The sequence below is a fragment of the Phacochoerus africanus genome, chromosome 3 (genome assembly GCF_016906955.1).
Source record: "Phacochoerus africanus isolate WHEZ1 chromosome 3, ROS_Pafr_v1, whole genome shotgun sequence".
In the NCBI taxonomy this organism is placed as follows: Eukaryota; Metazoa; Chordata; class Mammalia; order Artiodactyla; family Suidae; genus Phacochoerus; species Phacochoerus africanus.
The window spans coordinates 194,592,284-194,600,488 of NC_062546.1; positions in this window are offsets into that span (position 1 = coordinate 194,592,284).

Consider the following 8,205-nt stretch of genomic DNA (forward strand, 5'->3'; position numbering starts at 1 on the left):
TCAACCTCAGGCAGACCATCTCTTTGCAAGACCTCTAATTTTCCTGCTACTGCAGTGACCATCGTTTTCAAAACCCAAAGTAGTGCACTGCTATGTAATTAGTCAGAACCATAAGATATTTGAAATTTCAACTGTCCTAGAAAAATGCTAACAATGTGGTCTCTGAACCCAAACTTGCTCAGCTCAAGAAAACATGTATGCCTGAACTTCTCACATTAGAGAAATCATTGCTAACAGTAATATTAGCCAAGACTTACCCAGCCCTTCCTGTGTCCTGGGCACTATTGGGTATGTGACATGCGGGTCTTAACCCATTTAATTCTCAAAAAAAATCTTAAGACATAAGACCACGCTTGTCCTCATTCTGTAGATGAGAAAACAGAAGTACAAACATGATAACTATCTGGCCCTGAGTCGTGCAGTGCACAGGGATGGGAAGCTAGGCAAGTTGACTGCACAAATAAGACAAATTCTCCTGAAGCTCCATCAGAATATCCTATCCCATCATCCAATTCCCTCTTCTGTCACCAAGGAAGAGAAGAGGCTGACAAATGGCATGAGTTACCTGTTCTCACTCCTGCCTGTGTTTATTCCTTTCTGGATGAGTTCTGATTTCTGCTTCTCCTGCTACCTCTACCTGTGATTGCCCAGCTTAAAAGTCTCCCCAGAGCTACCCTGCTCCACTGCCAAGCTGGAGGGCATAGTCTAGACACTGAAGCATACATTCTGCTGAAGCCAACTTCTTTTGTATAGTCACACAAGAACTGGATTCTTGGATCCAGTTCCCTTTCTGGAAATATGGGCAGCTGGGGAAAAAAAGCATAAACCAAGATTTTCCTCAGATTGATAAGAGCGAAGGAACTTAATTCAGAATTTCTTTAGAATTTTGTGCTCAGTGGCCTAAAGTCCTAGAACTACAGATAGAAAAGACTCCCAGGGTAGGTGGCCCCCTATTCAGTGTCATTGCTGTCTGAACACCATCCCTCTGTCCCCCTCCCCCCTCCCCCCCCAAATGACATTTTTCCAGCCTCTGCAGAAGTAAAGGGACACAGAATGGTAGGGTCAGAATGCTGTTGCTTTTATCTTGCGTTTTTACTTTCAATTGAATGTGAGATGTAGGGAAGAACCTGTGCATTAGTAGAGAGCTAGATATTATCTAGACATTAGAGCACATTTTTTTCCAGTTAACTCATTCTTGACTATTTTATAGAGGCTACTTTACAGAGCTGTACATTGCAGATAAGTAAATGCAACAGGAAATAACCCTTATCTATAAACATGCAAATGAATTCTGTCATTAGAGGGACCATCCTTCTTCCCTGTGGTAAAAATGCTTGAAAGAGAGTTTCTTTGGGACACATTTTTTTTCTTTTTTCTTTTTATGGCCGCACAGGCGGCATGTGGAAATTCCAGGCTGGGGGTCAAATTGGAACTGCAGCTGAGGCCTATGCCACAGCCACAGCCACAGCAGAACCAGATCTGAGCCACATCTGTGACCTATGCCACAGCTTGCAGCAATGCCGGATCCTTAACCCCCTGATTGAGGCCAGGGATTGAACCCACATCCTCACAGAGACAACGCTGGGTCACACTGGGAACTCCTGGATACAATTCTTTGTTGACATTTATCTTCTGCTGTCTTCTGACTTTCATTGTGTTGAGACACCTGCCTTTGATTTAGTAATTATGTCTTTGTAGGTGATTTTCTCTTTTGTTCTGGCTATCTTTAGGTTTTATTTGCATGTGTGTGTTTGTGTGTGTGTTCTTCAGCTTTGCTATGGTGAAACTGTCTGAAGTTTGAATTTCTTTGACTTTATCTACCTTGGTATTTGTTGAGATATCTGAATTTGAGGACTGGTGTCTTATATCAGTTTGGAAAATTACCAACCCCTGCCTTTGAATATTAAGTCTTCTCCAACTTCAATTAGCCATTCTTTAAACTAATGCTTCTCAGTAGAAGTACTATTGTAAATTTGGATGGGAAAATTCTTCATTGTGTGGGACTATTCCTTCTCCTATAGGGTATTTTCCATTCTCTGTTCCCAGATGCTAACTGTTATTATTGTGGTGAAAGTGCCAGCTGACGTACCCAAATACCCCCTAAGCTAAGTTATAACACCTCTGCTGGGGGACCACTGTGATAAATCTCTCTTTTGTCTAAGTCTTTCCACCCTTATATTTGTAATCTCTATGTCTCTTTGTGCTGCATTCTGAATAATTTATTAGGCTGTGTTTTCTGTCTCTGGTGTTCTCTTCAGCTGTGTCTCATAATCAGTTTAATCTTTCTATTGGGTTTGAAAATGCAGTTGTTTTATTTCTCATCTCTAGACATTCTAGAAATTTGCTTCATTTGCAAATGGTATTTAGGAATTGTTGCTAGCCTTGTGTTCCTTTGTCATAGTTATATTATCTTTTATTTCTTCATACATGTTAGCCATGTTATATTTCTAGATTTGGTTGAACACAAGATGTCACTGATTGTAATAAATACCATTCATTTATGCACCACTTAAGAAAGATAAAGGACTCTGTGATAGGCACGTACCTTTGCAGTAACCCTCTGAAAAGAAATATGGTTTCTTATTCATTCAGACTCTTACCCATTTTTTGGAAAGTGATCAAACATCTAACACTTTTCCTTGAGATTCCCCTAAAATCTGAATTAAGGCTTACGTTTTAGGATTGTAGTGGGAGAGACCAGAGAGATGGTGCCTCTGATATAATTCAAAATTCAAAGGAAAACCTAGTCAGATACAACATAACCTTTCGATTACACAGATTGCTTCCATAATTTCTTTAATTCTATGCTGTCCATCTATGGTCACCTTTTTCTTTGTGTTTGCAAGTCAACACATTAGATATGGATGACAGGATGGATGACATTTCCACATGACTCAAGGTCAGAAGGACGTATACTTTCAATCGTGTGTCTAGAGGTGGTAATGATTTGCTCTGGGCAGCACATGTCCTCACCTAAGTCAGTCTGCCAACCCACAGTGTACATTTATACCAGAAGGAGATTTAGATAGAGTGTGTGGTTATGGTGATGGAATAAAGCCCACATAGGAATAAAACCTGTTCTCTAGCCCCTGTTAAGACTCAGTGGTCCTACCTTGATGACACAGCCCCAGCTGGACTCTCTCCAGGGCTGCCAGGAGCCTGGAAGATGCACTGTATCTCCCATTTGATCCTAATCCTTACTGTCTGCTCCCAAGGTCTTAATTCCTGGATCATTTTACTCTTGCACAGTGACCCCCGACAACTTCACCAGCCAGCACAACCCTATCTCCTCGCTGCATCTGCAGTGCCAGGAGATGTTCTAGGTCCCGCCCTGCCCCTCGGTGTGGGACCTGGGGGATCAGCAGCATTCCCTCAAGTGGAACAGAGTGTCTCTCATTCTCTCAAGTGGAACAGAGTGTCTCTGGAACAAGGTAAGATTCATGGCCACTCATTGCTGCTACCTCTATCTTTCCTTCTTTTCTCCACCCTGTATTCTACTGATCAGAAAGCCCCCCATATTCTCCTTTCTTGCAGGTCCCGCCTTCTGAGTATGTTGCTTATGAGTCTTGGTTCTTCACATGTAAATGGGATCTTTTCATTTTTGTAAAATTTTCTCCTAAAATTTATTAAACTAAATGTTTCCGATAAGGATACAAATGAGGACGACTCTAGATTTTTTTTTTCCTGGAGTAAATAGTAATAAGGAAGAGGCCATTTCTTTCTTTTTTTTTTTTTTATTTTCCCACTGCACAGCAAGGGGATCAAGCTATCCTTACATGTATACATTACAATTATATTTTTCCCCCACCCTTTGTTCTGTTGCAACATGAGTATCTAGACAAAGTTCTCAATGCTACTCAGCAGGATCTCTTTGTAAATCTATTCTAAGTTGTGTCTGATAAGCCCAAGCTCCTGATCCCTCCCACTTCCTCCCCCTCCCATCAGGCAGCCACAAGTCTCTTCTCCAAGTCCATGATTTTCTTTTCTAAGGAGATGTTCATTTGTGCTGGATATTAGATTCCAGTTATAAGTGATATCATATGGTATTTGTCTTTGTCTTTCTGGCTCATTTCACTCAGTATGAGATTCTCTAGTTCCATCACTGTTGGTGGAAATGTAAACTGGTACAGCCACTATGGAGAACAGTTTGGAGATACCTTAGAAATCTATACATAGAACTTCCATATGACCCCACAATCCCACTCTTGGGCATCTATCTGGACAAAACTCTACTTAAAAGAGACACATGCACCCACATGTTCATTGCAGCACTATTCACAATAGCCAGGACATGGAAACAACCCAAATGTCCATCGACAGAGGATTGGATTCGGAAGAGGTGGTATATATACACAATGGAATACTACTCAGCCATAAAAAAAGAATGATATAATGCCATTTGCAGCAACATGGAAGAGGCCATTTCTCATGTGTCCTGGGTCATGCCATCACTCCCCTCTTCAAGATGGTATATAACGGTTTCCCCAGCAGGAGGCGGCATCGGACCGTCCTCATCTCCTGAGTCTCCTCCTCACCTCTCCCGAGTTCTTTCTACTGACACCCTGGGCTGCTGTGGCTGTGGAAGTTGTGGTGGCTGCAGCAGTGGTGGTGGTGGTTGTCGCAGTGACTGTGATGGCTGCAAGAGCTGCACCAGCTGCAGATGCTACTGGGTGGGCTGCTGCTCCAGCTGTTGCCCCTGCTGCTTCGGCTGCTGTGGGGACTGCTGCAGTTGTCCCCGTGATCTGCTGCCACGGCCACACCTTCAGCAGCAACTTGAGTGGCCGTGGCTGCAGGAAGGGCTGTTGCCAGCAGAAGAGCTGTTGCCAGAAGCAGTGCTTTTCCTAGGGGGCTGGCCTGCTTGCTTCAAGGGCAGGAGATGCTGGGAACTGCTCTCTGCAGTCAGTGAGGCTTTCCTCCATCTGTCCTGTCTGCTCCTCCCATGTGCTGTCACTTGCATCTCCTGGGACTAACTCTTTCCGACGATATCTCTGGCGTTTGAACTCTGTGCTCCTCTCTTTCATCCTGATGGTCTCAAACCTTTTTTAAAAAATTGTTTAAAATTACAGTTGATTTGCAATGTTCCGTCAATTTCTGCTGTACTGCAAAGTGACCCAGTTTTATAAAGTATATATATATTCTACTAACCCCAAATTCCCAATCCATCCCACTCCCTCCCCCTTGGCAACCATAAGTCTGTTCCCCAAGTCCATGAGTTTGTTTCTTTTCTGTAGATAGGTTCATTTGTGCTGTATATTAGATTCCGGATATAAGCGATATCATATAGTGCTTGTCTTTCTCTTTCAAACTTACTTCACTTAGTATGAGAGTCTCTAGTTCTCTCTAGTTTTTCTATTTGGAAAAAAAAAATCCAGACCAATAAGAAATGGCCATTCCAAAGCTGCAAACCCAGCCAAAGGAATCACAATTCTGAATGTTCTCTCTGATGGGTGCTTATGCAGCCTTCCAACTTGGTCCTCCTGTGCCCACACACACACTGTTTCTCTTACTCTTACCTGTTCTGGTTCTATGACTCTTGTTTCCTTTCACCACAGAGTCACTGCCAAAATGTCCTAATAAAACACAGAAGAACGACCCTCAGGGATTCTGTTTTGATTCTGCTACACAAGACGAGATTTCCATCTTCCTGAGTAAGTGGAATGACAGGCGTGCTGTGAGAGCGATGCATGTTCAGGGGCCTCCGGCCCTGGCCTTGGAGCCACCTGCCATTTCCTTGTCGCATGGGATGAATGAATCTCTCAGATATTTCAGCTCCTGATACCTGATGTGCCTCTTCCCTAAAGGCCCTGTGACCCCACTCGCCTGTCCAAAGGGCATCACATGCCTCTTTCGTGACAACTTCCTCAAGCCAGATCTAAATATTTCATCAAAGTCCAGGCCTAAATATAGGCGAAGGGCAAGTCTAAAGCAGCCAGGACCATTACCCCCTTTTCTTCTCAGAAATGCTTATTCTTTGGCTGTTTCTACCCCCTTATTTCTATTCCTTGTCCATGGGTTCTGTTTCTGCTGTTTCTGAGTCACACTATGTACAAAACGCTGAAGGTGTTTCTCCATTAGATGTTACTACCAGTCTCAAAACCCTGCATCTTAGGAGTTCCCATCATGGCTCAGTGGAAATGAATCTACCATCCATGAGGACACAGGTTCGATTCCTGGCCTGGCTCAGAGGGCTAAGGATCTGGCTCTGCCATGAGCTGTGATGTAGGTCACAGACGTAGCTGGGATCTGGCGTTGCTATGGCTGTGGTGTAGACCGGTGGCTACAGCTCCAGCTGGACCCCTAGCCTGGGAACCTCCATGTGCCATGGGTGTGGCCCTAAAAAGACAAAAAAAAAAAAAAGAAAAGATAGAAAACCCTGCACCTTACAAACAAACCTGTGTTTTAATTCAAAAAAGTAATAATCTTCTCTTTAATGGGATACAAAGATATAAAAATATCAGAATGGTTACATATAAAAATAAAAAATCTTTACCTCTTTATTCTTCACAGCTACTTTATCTCAAGAGATTAAATGATTTTTCAAAAATTAGCGCTTTAATTTGGGGATAATTTATATGGTGCAAACATCAAAAACCATGAAAAGATGACCCATTTCCCATTACCCCGCAGCAGGGAATCATTGCTATTAGGGTTTTTTTTTTTTTTTTTTTTTGATTCTTCTAGAAAAGCTGCAAGTGTATATAAGCCAATGTAGTAGACATTTTTTCCACTACTTTTACACAAATGATGAGCTATTGCATGCATTATTATTTTGGCACTTGTCTTTTATTATTTGCTAAATAATAATAATATATCTTAGAGCCCTTTAGCACTGTGTTAAGCTTTTCCTCTTTTTTTTTTAATCTGGTGAATATTATCATAAATTAATATACTGGTGTACCATCATACATTTTCCCCTGTCTTCATTTAATGAAATTGAAATAATTTCTAATCCTTTGTGCTTAGAAACTTTACGGTAATGAAAAACTTTTTTGTATAAGTCAGTTCCCAGGCATGTACGTATATCAGCAGTATATATTTCCATCAGAGAAATCTATAGGTGGAAAGATATACACACTTGTTATTTTGAGGCTGCTGAATTTTCCTAAGGTAAAACCTAAGATACACTCCTGCCAACAATCTTCATGATTTTGCCCATTCTTAGAGAACAAATTCTATCGTCTCACTCTGAGATCATTTTCGAGTCTGACAAGTGAAAAAGGGTGCTCTCTTGTGGTTTTAATACACATTTCTCTGATGAGTTAATGTAAGCATCTTTTACAGGTCTGATCCTCTTGTGTTTCCCTTTCTCTGAAGTCGCTGTTCACATCCATGGCATATTTTTCCATCAGGGTATTGACTTTTTTTTATTATTATTATTCATTCATATTGGTTCTATATAAATTAGGAAAAGTAGCTTAGGTGAGTTGCACTATTTCTTCCAGATTATCACATCTTTTGGCTTTGCTTATATTATTCCTTCCATCCATGCATTAGTTTTACTCTGTCGATTCACTTTTTAATGACTTCTAGGTTTTCAGTTACTTTAGAAAAATTTAAAGTTACAAAATTATTCTTACATGTTTTCTTTTGGTCCTTTTGCAGTTTCATTTTTTTACACAGGCATATCGGTACATACACATTACATACAGATGTTATTCTAGCAGTCTTGAGTGCAACTTAGTTCTTCCTTTGAAAAAAATTGTTCCAATCTTATTAAACAATCCACCCTTTCCCTCTCGTATGAAACTTCCTTCTTGTATGAAGCTTTATCACAGTCTAAAATCCCATATGAATTAGTGACTAATTCAGAACTTCCTTCTGTTTCACTGGACTATCTCTTCATGAAGATTATGCTCCTGTCGTTAAAAGTTTAGAGTAGAAATTTATTCTCTGCAAATAACAATATCATTTTTCCACTTAGAAAATCATTTTCTGGAGTTCCTGCTGTGGCACAGTGGGTTAAGAACCCAGTTGCAGCAGCTCGGGTCACTGTGGAGGCTCAGGTTTGACCCCCAGCCCAGGGCAGTGTGTTAAAGGATCTGGCGTTGCCACAACTGCAGCGAAAGTTGCAGCTGTGTCTTGGATTCAATCCCTGGTCTGGGAATTTCCATATGCCTCAAGTGCAGCCATAAAAAAATAAAAAATAAAAAAAAGCCATTTTCTTGGTTCTTTGTTAATTTTCCTATTTATTTATTTATTTATTTA